At 39.5% G+C, this 12,701-nt stretch overlaps 1 pseudogene; it reads left to right on the forward strand.

Moving 5' to 3' along the window:
• The first annotated feature begins 10,920 nt into the window (after positions 1-10,920).
• LOC149263723 (putative carboxylesterase 17) lies at positions 10,921-12,476 on the forward strand (annotated as a pseudogene).
• Positions 12,477-12,701: the final 225 nt, after the last annotated feature.

Raw genomic sequence — 12,701 nt, forward strand, 5'->3', positions numbered from 1 at the left:
CACAACTTCGGCAAACTCGGTTGCCCAGCTCGTCGGCACCTCTGCACGGTTTCCGCACGACTCACCAACCCGTCGTTCACCTTGTCGCACGTCTTCGCTGGTTCGCTCTTCGTTTGGTCGCAAACGCCCAAATCGTGTACACCTACCCACACGCAGTCCCACTTGCGAACTCTTGAAAAATGCCCAAATCGTGTGAATAGCACGTAGTACTGCTTGCCCAACTCTACGACTCTGGTTCCAGCCTTCGTCTCACGATCGTGTCGTTTGCCCAACTTGGGCGCACCTCCAAGTCGCCACACACAGGCGCCTCAACCCGAGACACGCTTCCGTTCACAACCCAACACACCAACAAGTCTCCGTGCACACTTGCACGATGGGCGGGCGCTCACCTGAGTCGCCAAGACACCCACACCAAGTCGTCGCACAATGTGGGTGCCACACACCCGTGCACGCCCTCACCCAACCACTGGGCGCTCCTGCCTGCACCTTCACCCACAACCACGCTTCACCGTGCACGACCGCCCAAGAACGGGCGCATCCTTAAACCTGCGCCTTTCCCCCCTTAGACTTGCACACTGCAGATCTGCGCCTCTCCTTGTGAGCGAAGATGTATGAGCGTTGAGTTGGTTTTTGAATGAGCCAACGCAATCACAAGTATATACGAAGCGTAGGGGCTAAGTCTGGCACCCAGCCGACTTGCCCAATGCTTGTGCACACCCCTACTTCCACCGCAAAATCCCCCTCATCCATAAGTCAGCCTTCGCACATGCTATGCTCCAAATAAACATGGTGTCCTCCTCACAAGTGCGCATAAGTCATCGCACACTTGGAGAACTCGCACTTCCCATCATCGCAGGTCGCGCTCATCGTGCGCACGCCCAGTCGCCCGGCGCCCAACCGTCGCACAACTCCGAAGTCCTTACACCTTCGGACCGAGCAATTCATTCCTTTTGCTATCGAATGTCTCTCATGAAGAAGTCCATATAGTTCTCAGTCGCCTACAAACTCGCCCCGGAACATCGACTCCCAGCAGGATGCGACGACTGCATCGAAGCCATTTTTTTTTTTTAATTTTCTACTCAAACTACTTGAACTTACATACATCTTTTGAACTTGGAAATGACTACCATATTATATTTTTTTAAATAAATTTGATGCAATTTTATTAATACAAAATCTATCCATTATTATTTCCTTCCAAAAATTGAAACTTTTTACACTTGCATAAAGTAAAAAAATATATTTAATTATTATTTTTAATAAACTCTTATTAAATTAAATAATAATATAATAATAACTTTTAACAAAAATAGGAGTGACTTGCCTGGGCCAAGCCTGCTCACTTTCTTTACTACAATTTTGAGCGAGAGGCGACTGAGGTTCTAGGATTCAAGAAATAGAGCGACAGAGGGTAACAGGTAACCATGGAGGCACATGGAGGAGGGAGCTCCACTCCCTCCTACAAAAATGTGGTTTCAAACAGAGGAAGAGCAAGGAATAAGAACAAGCCTCCACATTCCTTGGAGGACAAGACAAAAAACACTGAGAATCAAAAGGTGAAAGCAACAAAACCCATGCAGAACAAGGGACCCACGAGGAAGACCGACAATAGGAGAAAGCGGAAGACAGAGGTAAGGTAATAGAGAATAGAACCAAAATGGGGCCCTCTAAACCCAAGACCATAACTAAACCTCGGGTTTTATTAAATGATCCAGCTCTGCAAGAGCACAGGGATCACATGGCTAACTATGCCATTATATGTAAGTTTACAGGAATCTGGTCATCAAAGAAAACATTGTAAACTAGGATAAAATAAAACTGGAAACCAAAGGGAGAGTTAAAGATACATCTAGGATCCAAAGGTTTTTTTACAGTGGTGTTCACGAGCATGGAGGATAGAGACAAATTTTTTGAAGGATGACCATACTTCTTTATAGATGTTGGTCTCTGTATGCAGCCTTGGATAATGAACTTTGTGCCAGAACAAGAAATCTTCACTTCGGCACTGGTATGGATTAGACTCTACTCCTTAATAACTGGTTTCCCAGAGTCTTTAAAAGCTATAAGCAATTAGGTAATTTCTTAAATATTTATGAGGCAACCCTACGAGGAAAATATACATCCTATGCCTGTATAGGAGTAGAGATGGACCTATCAGGAACCCTTCCAGATGAGGTCATTCTAGAAATCTATGATGAAGAATGGGTACAAACAGTTGACTATGAGCATATCCCATTCAAATGTCACAAATATCATGAGCATGGGCACCTATTTGGAGACTATTCTCTTAATAAAAGGGAGGAACACCTAAACACCAACAAAGGGAAAGATCAGATAGGTTTCACCAAAGTAAGAGGAAAAGGAAAAGGAGGGGGAAGGAAGACACAAAGGAACCCTACTGAGAATGAGAAAAAAACAAGAAGTCACAATAGTTTTGAGATCTTAGGAGAAAAATAAGTATATGGAGATGATCATAGGTGCACAGAGAATCAGGCAGCAAGGGAGAAAGAAAAAGAGATTAGCATGGAGTTCACACAGGGACAGAATGAACACACGATGGACCCTTTGAGTACCATGGACATATAAAAAAACCATGACATGACTCCAAGTGAAAGTGGCACAGAGGACCAAGACTTACAGGAGATCCTAGAAAGGGAGAACCTAGAATTGGAAAAGTTTCTTGAACAAGGAGGAAACCTGGGAATAAACTCCATACCTCAGGAGGATGTGGAAAAGGTACAATAGTTATTCCTTAAAAAGTCACATAAAATAATTGTAGGAGTCAGAAGAGGTCATGATAACTAGGGAAATAAAGGGACTTCCTCTATAGGATTATTAACAAGAAAATTAATAAAAATGTAGGGAAGAAGAGGGGAAGGAAAAGACAGAAAGAACTGCTACTGGAGTGTGGCAAACTCATGATTGACTCAGGAAGGATGAAAGACCTTTCCAGTTACTCCTTCAAAACCCCACCCCAATGAAAATCACAACTTGGAACATTAGAGGACTAGGGAGTAGAAGAAAAAAAAGGAATCTAGGTAATAGGATCAAAGAGGAAAAATACGACATAGTATTCATTTAGGAAACAAAATGCTCAATGGAGATGATCAGAGAAAAACATAGCAAATTGTTAAACAGATATGAATACCTTGAGGTTAAGGCAAGTAAATCTGCTGGAGGAATTCTCACTCTATGGGATCCATAGAAATTTGGTGTGATTGATGCGGAGGCATCTAGACACCACCTTTCCTTGATTATCCAACCACTGGGTAACAAGCAATATTACATGGTAACTAATGTCTATGGTCCTCAGCCGATGGAGGACAAACTTCGACTCCTCAAAACACTTGAGGATATGAAGAAGAGACACCCAACTATACCCTGGATTCTAGGAGGTGATTTTAACATGCTAAAATCACTCACGAAGAAGAAAGGAGGAACTAGAACACTTGGTAAGGATTCAACTTCCTTCCAGCACTTCCTCACCAATATGAAACTGGTAGATATGGAAACCAACAATGGAATCTTCACTTGGAATAATAAAATGGGGGGCTCTTCCCAAGTAGCCTCAAAATTAGACAGATTTATTATCTTAGAGGAACTACTTCTCATGAGAAGTAGCCTAACTGCACTCATCCTACCTTTTGGAGGTTCAAACCACTGGCCCATTCAATTGCAAGCTTCTAATTTTGGCAAACCGAGGAACAACCCCTTCAGGTTTGAAATGCTTGGCTCACACATTTAGATTTCCTTACAAACATTGAAAAATGGTGGAAGGAAGAGCTACACCTCCAAGGTACAAAGATGTTCCTTCTACACTACAGGCTCAAACACATTAAAGATAGACTCAAAGAGTGGAATAAAAAGGAATTTGGCAATATCTTCAAAGCTAAAGGAGAAGTGGAAAAAAAACTGAAGGAATTAGACCAAATTATTATCACAGAAGACTATACAAATGAAAGGAAAGAGATGGCAAAGTCACTTCAGCATGAATGGGAAAACAGATGTCTGCAAGAGGAAATATTGAGACAGAAATCCAGAGTACAATGGATTAAGGAAGGGGAGAGAAACACCAAATTATTTCACAGATCCACCATAGCTCATAAAAACAATAACATGATTGTGAAACTTATAGATCAACATGGAATAGAAAGAAACACTATGAAGAGATGGAAGAGATCCTAATACAACATTTTAAGAGAATTTCTGAGGAAACCACAGTGGATAGACATCAATCTACGAAAAGGTTCACTCAGTACATTCCTAAATTGGTATCCAGAGAAGACAATCACAATCTCAACAGACCAGTCACAGAGGAAGATATTGAGGAAGTTATCACAAATATGCACAATGGGAAAGCACGAGGCCTGGATGGCTTTAATGTGGACTTTTTCAAAACATGTTGGAGGATAGTAAAATAGGATATTCTGGAGGTAATGGAAGACTCTCGAACATTTAAAACAGTCTTGAAGGCTCTCAATGAATCTTTTATAGCCTTAATCCCCAAACAGGAAAAGGCCACCTCTATAGATAGATTTAGACATATAGCATTATGCAATGTGGTGTACAAAATAATATCCAAAGTAATTGCCAACCATCTCAAACCACTCCTCCCTTCCCTTGCGTCAGAGGAGGAAACAGGCTATGTGGAAGGAAGACAAATTCTTAACAACATAATTAAAGCTCATGAAGTGGTTCATTCACTTAACACTAATAAACAGACAGGGATGATAGTTCAGCTGGACATAGCAAAGGCATATGATAAACGTAACTGGTCATATATAAAGAGCAGTTCTCAAAGCATATGGCTTTGATTACAATTGGATTAAGTGGGTCATGGTGCTAGTTACCACTGCCAGCTGTTCAATGCTTCTTAATGGCTCTCCCCCCAAAACCTTCAAGCCTACTAGAGGTCTCAGACAAGGTGATCCTCTTTCTCCTTTCCTTTTCATTCTAATGATGGAGGAGTTAGGGAGAGGAATCAAATTTGCTAAGGAGGAAGAAGGAAATTAAGGGTCTGCGACTCACTCAAGGTGGGGAATTGGTAACACATCAACAATTTGTGGATGATACTATGCTTCAAGGAACACCCATAGTCAAGGAAGCTAGAGCATTTAAGAAGATTCTGAGTGAGTTTGCCATGGCAGCGGGCACAGAGGTAAGTCTTACTGAATTAAATATTTTCTTTTTCAACACTGATATTTCGATTCAAAGAAATATTTCCAAAATTTTGGGCTTTCAAAGAGAGTCATTGCCCTCGAAATACCTAGGAGTTCCCCTCATTGCCAAACCGTTACACAAGGAAATCTGGGAGCTTGTTCTAAATAAGATAAAAGATAAGATTAGAAAATGGACAAATAGAGCCCTAAATCTAGCAGGGAGGCTAATTCTAACTAAGGCTATCCTCCAAACCATCCCTATCTATACGCTATTAGCTATTCCGGCACCAATTGGAGTAATTACTAAAATAAGAAACACTCAAAGAGATTTCCTCTGGAAGGTGAAGAAAAGAAGAAATGGGCCCTAGTGGCATGGGATAGGGTTTGCAAACCAAAATCTCATGGAGGCTTACCTAGGAATTCTTAACAGAGTTCTAGGAGCCAAAGTCTGGTGGAGATGGCTAAAGGAAATACAATCCCCCTGGGCTAAACTATGGAAGAAAAAGTAAGCAAGCGATTGGCAAGAAAAGAACCTCATAAGAATGAAAGGACAAGTAAAGGGTTCACCAATTTGGAATAGAGCATGGGAGAAAAATGCCCTAGTCCAAAAACATAGTTTCTGGAAGATCAGAAATGGAAATCTGGCTTGGTTCTGGGAGGATAATTGGCAGCAGGAGGATAATCTCCGTAGTGAAGAATTAGCAACCATTCACACAGATACCATCACCAAAGGATTAAGAAGGGTAAGTGATTATTGGGATCAATCAAGTAATAATCGGAAATGGCGAATATGGAAACTTCCAGATTACAGTGAAACAGGCATGATGAAGACTCAAGCTATAGCCCTTAACGGTCTTTTGGAAAAGAGACAAATCTTAACCTCAACCTTAGATGATCAATTAAGATGGGGAAAGAATAAGGCAGGTCTCTTCACCCTTAAGGAAGCCAAAAGAATAGACACAGGGCTCAACTTTCGAAACACTGATAAAACATGGAAAGAACTATGGGATAATCCTCATTGGATGAAAGTCAAACTATTCAAGTGGCTGGTGCAACAAGGAAAGATTCTGACATGGGACAACCTAAGGAAAAAAGGCTTTGTTGGCCCCTCAAGATGTCATCTGTGTGGTCAACAGGAAGAAACCACTAATCATCTCTCGAATAGATGCTCATTCACTACAACACTTTGGAACTGGGTTGGAGATGTCTTCGAGCAGACAGACAAACACGTAAATGAAATCATTGCTACACTGAAGAACTAGCGGAAAAATTTCTCAGATAATGAGACAATAAACTCCGTTTGGGTGTTGACCCCAGGGTTCGTAATTTGGAATGTTTGGAAGGAGCGCAATAACAAGATTTTCAAAGATAAGACGAGCCTGGTGAGCATCATCCTTAAGCAACTCAAGGAGACTGTTCACATCCTGGGGGTGTTTCTTCAGGAAAACCCATTGGACACAGAGAGGCTAGAACCTTGAAAATGTTGGAGCTTCAGGTTCATCCCCCTTGGTGTCCTCTGTAGATCAATAGGAATACCTCAGAAGGAAAGACTCTCTGACAACCCCCTTCTCAAGGTTTTTTAAAATTTAACATAGATGGGGCCTCTAAAGGAAATCCAAGAGAAGTAGGCTATGGAGGGGTCCTGAGAGATGAGGATGGAAACATACAGGTCATTTTCAACAGTTATCTAGGGACGACAACCAACAATATGGCGGAGCTCATGGCAATGGAGCTTTGCTTGGAAATATTGTTCAAGCACGACATTCATAATGTCATGATTGAGGCTGACTCAGAATTAGTAATTAATTTGGTCAAACGGATTAGTGTTGGAGCAGCTCCAGAGAAAATCTCAGGTCACTGGTGGCTTCTGCAAGTCTACAAAGAATTCAATCACACCTAAGAATTCTAAAAACTCTCAGGTTTGTGCATGTTCGCAGGGAAGCCAATAAAGTGGTGGACTGGCTAGCCAATGAAGGGGTTCGAAGCAAGCTTACTGACAGGTGCTGGTGGTGGGAGGGGGTAACAAATGACAGAGTGAGATATGAATGCTCATCTCGGGCACTCATAGACAGACAACACTATCAGAATAGATCGAGAGACACCATTTCACTTTATACAAATGAGGAATAAGTTCACTTTAGATAGATTCTCAGTGGAGGAGCACTTTAGGATTGCTCAAGATTTCAGCTCAATCTACATTAGCCTAGGTGCTATTGGGAGTCTAAACGAAGGAATTCATAGGGCCAGAAGCTCTCTGCGCAAAAGGAAAAGCTCCCAAAAAATAGGCTACTATGAAGATCGACAAAAGGTGACCCTTCAGGGCACGACTTCCTCAGGCAACACTTTGGGGACCAGGAGAGTAGCGAACAGAGTCATTAAATGCCCGGGATTTACCACCTGCATCGGGCGCCCTTTGACTAGGAAACAATTTTCACGGATTGCATGCAATGCCACTCAGCAATCGATGCGTGGCCAGGGAAGAAGAATGTATACCGCCCTCATCGCGCGGTATTCCTCGTGCATATGAGATGTGCGATATTGCTTGGGGTCGTAGGATCAAGAGGGGGAAGATCAAAGGCCACAGATGGTCATGCAAGTTTTTCGGACCGAAGGTCAAAACGAATAACGGTTTACCATCTTTATCAGGCACCCTCAAACCCATTGTTGGTTTTAAGGAAAAGCTAGCGATGCCTTTCAGAGTGCGACACGTGGTGGGGACCGAGGATGGAATACCACCCTCATTGTGTGGTATACATCTTGCTACTAAGCTATGCGACATGTATACCAGCCGTCGGATTAGAAGGTGAAGATCGACGGACTTAATTGGTCGAGTAGTTTAGGGGGTTTTTGCGGGCCACTGCTCTGAGCGTTTTGTTTATGGACTATCTGGTTTTAGGGCACATTGTTTATTTCTCCCTCTTCCTTGTGGGGGTTTGCGCTTTTGATCACTTGCTATAACCTATGTAATTTATTTGCTTTTTTAAGTCAATAGAAGGACCGTCTCTTGCTTAAGCAAAAAAAAACTTTTAACAAAAATAACACACATTTATATTAATATTAATGTAATAAAAAAGATAAATACCTAAATCACATATTAGGGAATATATTTACTTTCATTAATTACTAATTAATTTCCCATAAATAACTTGTATCTTACAAAAAAAAACATTGACACTGTGGGTGGTGATCAATCTTTTAAAGAAAATGTCCACATGATGTATTATTAATAACAATATTACATGTATAATGATTACAAGGACATTGTCCACATTATGTATTAATATATTATTAATATGTATAATGATTACATTGACATTGTGCGGTGTGAACAATTACTTTTTTCTTTTTTAACCACATGGTGAATCGGTAAGTGGCAATCCTAATCTATGGGAGACCAAGGATCAATCCTCGTAGCTTCCACTATAACACCAAGAGTACATCCAACTACCTGGTTTTAGGGAATATATTTACTTTCATTAATTACTAATTAATTTCCCATAAATAACTTGTATCTTACAAAAAAAATACAATGACACTATGGGTGATCATTATCTTACAAAAACAAAACATTGACACTATGGGTGGTGATGAATCTGTTAAAGGAAATGTCCACATGATGTATTATTAATAACAATATTACATGTATAATGATTACAATGACATTGTCCACATTATGTATTAATATATTAATATGTATAATGATTCCAATGACATTGTCCACATTATGTATTAATATATTATTAATATGTATAATGATTACATTGATTTTTTTTTTTTTTTTTTTATAACCACATGGTGAATCGGTAACTATAATATACTTATGGAGCATCCACCACATCACGCCAGTGTACTCAATGAGATTTGAACTAGGGTCTCCTAGGCTTCGCCCAAATAGACTTACCATCAAACCAGACATCACTATACCGTGTAACTGGAAAAAAATTAACACTATGGGTGGCGATCATTCCTTTAAAGAAATATCCACATTATATATTACTAATAACAATATTATATATATAATGATTACAATAGCATTGTCCACATTATGTATTATTAATATGTATAATGATTACATCGGTTTGAACAATTACTTAACATGAAATTGTGGACAATTTTATATTTATAATATTTTTGACATATAGATGAGTATTATGTATATTAATTTAAAGGTTAATTTTAAAATATAAATATTTATAAGATTATTATATATATATATAAACAAGTTTTTTATTTTTTATTTTTTAATTTAAGGGTTAGAGCAAGGTTGTTGGTATTAAGCTAACCATATATATTTACTTAAAAGTTCACAAAGCTCTAACCTAATAGAACAATGTTCACAAGGTTTTAAGTCAATACAACATTATTAAATAGGAAAGAAGCCATCACAACAATAAAACATTATAGCTCATTATGTCACTAGTCAAAATTTGAATATGAGTAAGAAAAATAACAACCATTCCACCAAAACAATCCATAATAACACCAATTAACTTTAAATTACTGAATATCCAATAATTTTTTTTCAAAATTTAAATATGAGCAACAAAAATAATAACCATTCGACAAACCATCCATAATAACACCAATTAACTTTAAATTACTAATATCTAATAATTTTTTTTTTTTTTTAAATTCCTTTGATTACCTTTCCCTATAAAACAAGACCATAAAGATTCTCATTAGTCAACAGAACAAATTTACATGGAGTATTTCTTCATATCAAACAAAACCATAAAGATTCTCCTTTTACACAAACATTTCAACATTTCTTCCCATCAAACAAAACCATAAAGATTCTCCTTTTACACAAACATTTCAACATACCAACATTTCTAAATTTCTTAGTTATCTCTTCCTATCAAACAAACAAAACCAAACCATAAAGATTCTCTAGTTATCTCTTCCTATCAAACAAAACCATAAAGATTCTCCTTTTACACAAACATTTCAACATACCAACATTTCTAGATTTCTTAGCTATCTCTTCCTATCAAACAAAACATAAAGATTCTCCTTTTGACACAAACATTTCAACATACAAAATGATACTCACCTACACTAATCCCAAATAGCCACACCAACAAATTTAGATAGCCATCGTCAACACTCCATCGTCAACCAGTTTTTTTTTTTTTAAAGGGTTAAAGCAAGGTTGTTGGTATTAAGCTAACCATATATATATACTTAAAAGTTCACAAAGCTCTAACCTAATAGAACAATGTTCACAAGGTTTTAAGTCAATACAACATTATTAAATAGGCAAGAAGCCATCACAACAATAAAACATTATAGCTCATTATGTCACTAGTCAAAATTTGAATATGAGTAAGAAAATAACAATTATTTCACCAAACCATCCATAATAACACCAATTAACTTTAAATTACTCAATATCCAATAATTTTTTTCAAAATTTAAATATACAAAAATAATAACCATTCCACCAAACCATCCACAATAACACCAATTAATTTTAAATTACTAATGTCTTACAATTTTTTTTTAAATTGCTTTGACTACCTTTCCCTATAAAACAAAACCATAAATATCCAAACATTTCTAAATTTGTTAATTATCTCTTGGTATCAAACAAAACCAAGAAGAATCTCCTTTTTAGACAAACATTTCAACATACCAACATTTCTAAATTTCTTAGTTATCTCTTCCTATCAAACAAAACCATAAAGATTCTCCTTTTGAAACAAACATTTCAACATACAAAATGATACTCACCTACACTAATCCCAATTAGCCACACCAACAAATTTAGAGAGCCATCGTCAACACTCCACCGCCCAACTTTCCAGGATCTCAATATAAAGTGTAGTACTCGGACTGCACAATTCAAGCACAGATCAGCGTCTCAGTACCGGAGCTCACTTGTCGCAAATTTGAGCAGTGATGGCAAACAGAAGAGTAGCTGTAGAGCTTGGCGGGGGCCTCGTAACGCTGTACGAAGATGGATCCATCCAGCGCCGCCACAGTATTCCAGTGCCTTCTTCGCAAGGCACCTTCGTTGACGGCGTTGCTTCCATAGACGTAACGCTCAACGACACCACTGGCGTTTGGGCGCGCATCTTCGTTCCTAATCCCCCCATCAACGACGACGCAGAGAACGTCAGATTGCCGATTGTTGTACACTTCCACGGAGGAGGCTTCTCCTGGCAGCCCTTCGGACCCAGCGATTCATTCCTTTTGCTGTCGAATGTCGCTCATGACGAAGTCCATATGGTTCTCGGTCGCCTACAGACTCGCCCCAGAACATCGACTCCCGGCAGGATGCGACGACTGCATCGACGCCATTGCGTGGCTCAACCGCGTTTCCCGGCGCGAGGTCGACTCACCGTGGCTCTCACGCCACTGGAACCTGGAGCACTGTTTCTTAGCGGGAGAGAGCGTGGGTTCAGACCTGGCGCACCAAGTAGCCCTGTGTGGTGGTGGAGCAGGGCAAGGGCCGGTGAAGATCATAGGCATGATTTTGATCCATCCCACGTTTGTAAAAGAGGAGAAAAGTAGATCGGAAATGGAGAACTCCCCAGAGGTGGCCTTAGTGCGCCCGGCCGACACCTCTGAACAAGTTGCGAAACTCGCACTACCGGAGGGGGGCAACATGAACTACCGCCAGTATTATATCTTCAATCCATGGATCCCCCACGTTAACCAGTTAGTTCTACCACCGGCTTTAGTAATACTGACGAAACTCGACTTGTACTACGACCCAGCGGTGGAGTATTGCCGGGCAATGGAGGCAGGCGGGCAGGATATAGAGGTGGTGGAGTATGCCAAGATGGGGCATTGCATGCATTTGATGAAAAAGTATGAAGCTTCGCCAGATGTTGTTGATCAGAACCGCAAAGTTGTGAATTTCATTAACAAACGACTGCAAATCCTTCAAGGCCCTATGGCGTTAAGTAGGATGTGATTACCCATGACGACGGTGGGAGGGAGGCACGGAGGGTCATGGTGGAAGATTTTGAAATAATCATCAAATTTCAAAACAAAATATTCCATAAATAAACAAGAGACATGACATTTATGTCATCTCTCAAATAATGATGTGAGTGAAGTTCTATATGAATTGTCTCTCTATGAGCATCAGTAATAGGGTTATTAGCTGAACGGCGGGGCTGCCGGTTTGTTCGCGCCTAGCTCGGTTTCAATTCTCTATCGTGAGCTGCTCGATTTGTATGATTGTAGTTGATATTTGGTCAATGATGTATGATGGATCTGATGTTTATCAGTTTGGATATTTGTAATATATTGTACATATGGCCTAATAAATGCTTCTGGGACTAGCCACCCCTATTAAAAAAGAAAAGAAAAGGTTATTAGTTATTTCATGAGTGTCTCTTTATGAACATCAATAGTAGGGTTATTAGCTATTTACATCACACTTTGGTTGTCACAATACTCTATAATTGACTTTACTAATGGAGTTTCAAGGTCATCCATTGCGGTTGTGAATGCACATAATTGTGTATTAGTATTAATTGCATTTCCATATTCAATCTTTATGGTTAATAATGAAATCGTCTTTATTAA

This window comes from Pinus tabuliformis, chromosome 6, assembly GCF_031772625.1.
Source record: "Pinus tabuliformis cultivar Carrire ecotype Pingquan chromosome 6, CPIR1, whole genome shotgun sequence".
Classification (NCBI taxonomy): domain Eukaryota; kingdom Viridiplantae; phylum Streptophyta; class Pinopsida; order Pinales; family Pinaceae; genus Pinus; species Pinus tabuliformis.